We start from the raw sequence: 3,885 nt of genomic DNA, 5'->3' as shown, positions 1-3,885 counted from the left end.
AAAAGTTTCAAAAAGTTCAATGAATAGAAGATTGTTGGGGGCCGAATAGATCTGGACAAGGAGAAGAAGCCTGGAGATAAATGTGAGAAGTGAGGGACATATGCTTTTTTGTTAAAATATAATGTTTGCTGTTGAAGAAAAAAATCCAGAATACTTACCGTTGTTGTTTTAGTTAAATAAAACAATTTAAATGTCTGTCAGGTGGTGTTCTCCTCCTAATACAGCCTGGCAAGAAAATCCTCCAAATATTAATGATTAACCTCTTGAATTGGAGATAGTTCACCTCCCAATGACTTCATAAATATCTGCTTCAATTATCTTTGATAAAGGAAATAACCAAACAATCATTCATTTTCTGATATAGCTGTAAAACTCATCCGAAAAGTTTTCAAAATAAATCATGGTTTAAAAATGTATAGCGTGTACCTTGTAAAAATGAAACCTATGTCTATCTCTGAGTTGTGAAGAATATGTATTAAGGTTATAACAACCAACAAGAATGAATGCACTTTTATGTAGAAACCCATGATTAAATCAAGACTTCCTAACTAGTGATTTAAGTAATGATTTAAATCAAATCCACCCTGCCTGCTGTGCTCTTACCCCTGGCCTCTTCATTCCGCAGGGGGGCCCACAAATATGTTTGGCGCCAGGCCCACAAAAAGTTAATCTGGCCCTGTGGGGAGCCAGGTCAGCCCCCTCTGGGGCAGGGAGCACAGGGCCTGGCCTGCTCTGGGGCAGAGCACAGCCCCTGTGGGCCCACAAGGTGTGCCAGGCTTGTCCCCCTAAGGCGGGACCCTTCGCTGAGCAGGGCCTCAACGAGACCAGATGGGAGCTGCAGGCGGGCGCTAGCGGGATGGAGCGGGACTCCTTGCCCAAAGCCTGAGGGTACCTGGGTACCTGCCGCTGCCTCCCCATGTGCCCCCCGCAGCCTTCCCGCTGGTGCCCCAGCTCCCCATAGCGAGCAGCCTCAGAGACCCCTGCCTGCCCCCCTCATTCTACATTTGGCCCAGGACATTTTTAAATTTCTTGGGGCAGTTTAACCATCTCAGGATTTCTATGGGAAGTGCTCACCTGGAGCCACAGCTGGTCAATGCAGAGACAAGCGGGCACCATGAGGCATTATAGTTAGCAACCATGGAAACCTCCCCCTCTGGGTACCCAGATTTTGTGTGTGTGTGTGTCTGTGTGAGAGAGAGAGACATCATTTTCCCCATTGCACGCGGCCGTCACCCCGTTCAGACAGGCTGTTTATCGTGCTAAGTTGACTAGTTTTCAGAGGTTGTCAACTGAGGCTAACTATTTTTGTGGAGTTGTTTCAGATCTCAGACTCTGGCAAGTGCTGCTGTATCATTTCGCGAATGCTTCGTGTCAATTGTGTGGGTATGTTCAGTATTTGAGTGTGTATGTTTATGTGCGACTATGCGTGTGTAGGTTTTTGACATTTGTCATATTGATGTTGTCATTGCCACTTTGTACCGTAGTGAAGCAATACGAGGGGAGGGGAAAGAAGGGGGGAAATGGGGGGGTCAAGGTGGAAGTTTCGCCTAGGGCACAAAACATCCTTGCACTGGCCCTGCATAACGCTGCCAAAGAAGGAAATAGGATTGGTTTGGAATGATTTGTTCTTGACGAATCCATGCTCACTAGTCCTAAAAACCAAATTATCCTGTAGGTACTGACAAACTGATTGTTTAAGAATATATTCCAATATCTTTCCAGGTATGGAAGTGAGGCTAGCTAGTCTGTAAGTCTCAGGGTTCTCTTTGTTCCCCTTTTAAAGATAGGTCCTGTCTTGGGAATGGATGGGAAGATGTTCTTTTTCAGGGATCTCAGACGAGAACTGGGGCACAGCACCTGGTTTGTTAAGGCCACAAAAATGGAGGCAGGAACCTCTTCTCTCCTGCTGGTAAAGAACCCCAGGTACCTAAAAGACAGGGACTCACATCCCTGAATGGGCTTTAAAAAAGGCAGTGGTTACAAAATTTGGCCCCGACCATTTCTTGTTTCCGCAGACTAGACGTTTTAGCAAACTTTAAAATTCCTTGGTGCTAAACACCGTGAAATTCCCCTGTCTCCTTCACAGAGGGCTTTAGCGCCCCTTCTCTCACTCAGGCTCACGACTGCCCAGAGTTCGAGAATTGTCCCTGTTCCCATTGGACAGATGGGGAGGAGCCTGAGGTACAGAGAAGGGAAGTGACCTACCCAAGGGCCTACACAGCAAGGCGGTGGCAGAGCCAGAAAGAGAAGCCACCAGTCCTGACTCCCGTTCTAACAGACCACAACCCCCCCCGGGGCAGGGATAGAGCCCAGGAATTGAGATGGTGGGGAAATTTCATTGAAACCCCCGTTTCTGTCAGAAAATCCCATTCAGACTACACCAGTTTGTTTCTTGAAATCATAACAAGTGGGATGAAAGTTCTTTGCACAAATATTTTGTTGCAAAACAAAAGCATCTCCTGTTTGTCACAGTGTGTTAAATTGTCTCGTCGCATGCAAAGAGGAAACACTTTAGATCTCGAAAATTAGATAAGCTGCTTCAGTCTGAGCTAAGTAGTTGCTGCTCTTAACAATTTCAAAATAAAAAAATACCAATAAAATAGAATATTTCAGCTATTCTGTGATGTCATAATCTGATCTGAGTACACGTGATAGGACACCTCCTATTATGCACTACTCCTAGTGACACTCTCCAATGGATCCCCATCCTCCACCCACCGAGAGGTAGGTAGGAGCGGATCATTATTATCCCTCCTTGAAAGAGGGAGAAGCTAAGGCTGAGAAAGGAGAATTGACTTGTCTTAGGTCACACAGCCAGTCAGCGGCAGAGTTGGGAATAGGACCCAAGAGCCCTGATTTTCAAACTTACCATCGGATCTTGAATTTCATACATTGAATGACCTGAATAAAGTGTTCTCAAATGAGCTCCAGACCAGAAACACTAGACAGGAATTATTCAGGAAGTATTTTAGGAGAACTGGAATGTTAGAGAGAATCATGAACTGCTCAGAGACAATTAATGCAGAGAAGCAGCAAAATTCATCAAACATATGACTGGTTATGACTTATTTACTTGGTCTTAAAAGAGAACAACAAGGACCTGAGTCTCCTCCCTGTAAATAACCCCCTGCTCAGGCAATCAGGGTAGAGACTGAGGACAGGAGGCTGAGGATTCTCACCAGAGAGCCCAAAGGATGGCCTGGTGGGGATCACTGCCCGAGCGCAATTTCAGCCCCACATTTTTGGGGGGACCTCTCACAGTGGGAGCTGCAGAGCTCTCCCCCGTGACACAGACACTCACTCACTCACTCACACACACCCCTCCTGGTGTTGGGAGGGGAACAGGAAAAAGGACAAAAGAAGCAAGAGAAGAAGAGAAAGGAGGGAGGGATGGAGGAAAAGGTGAAACAAAAAGGACAAACCCTAATGTCCCCAGTGATTCTAAGGGACAACATTCTAGGTGTGGAATAAAATTCTGCCTCCTTAAGCTCGTGTTTTCCACACCTAGAATTCAGCTGTCACCAGATGGATCAGACTGAACAAGTTTCAAACCTCGAGGAGGCTCTTACCTTCTTAACAGGGGACGACTGTTTTCTACTCAAATCAGTAAAAGGAAAGGAGAAAACTCGAAAGAGGTTCCTCCTCGCGCTCTTGTACGTGAACTCTAATACTCTCTCAAAGAGAGACCTGGAGAAGGAGACTTGCTGAAGCAAAGCCACAGGGGTCTGCGAGGTTTCCCTGGCCCCTCGCCCCTGTCCTGCCTGGCTGATGTCAGCATCTCTCTGTGAGGTCACCACCTCCCCATCACCTTGGACCAATTGTCTGAGGTCCTGCAAAAGGCCTTTGTGATGTCACTGCCACACCCCTCTCTTGCTGTGCTAATGT

The sequence above is a fragment of the Natator depressus genome, chromosome 6 (assembly GCF_965152275.1).
Source record: "Natator depressus isolate rNatDep1 chromosome 6, rNatDep2.hap1, whole genome shotgun sequence".
NCBI lineage: Eukaryota > Metazoa > Chordata > Testudines > Cheloniidae > Natator > Natator depressus.
The sequence above is the reverse complement of the archived record's forward strand: the minus strand, read 5'-3'. Positions refer to the sequence as shown.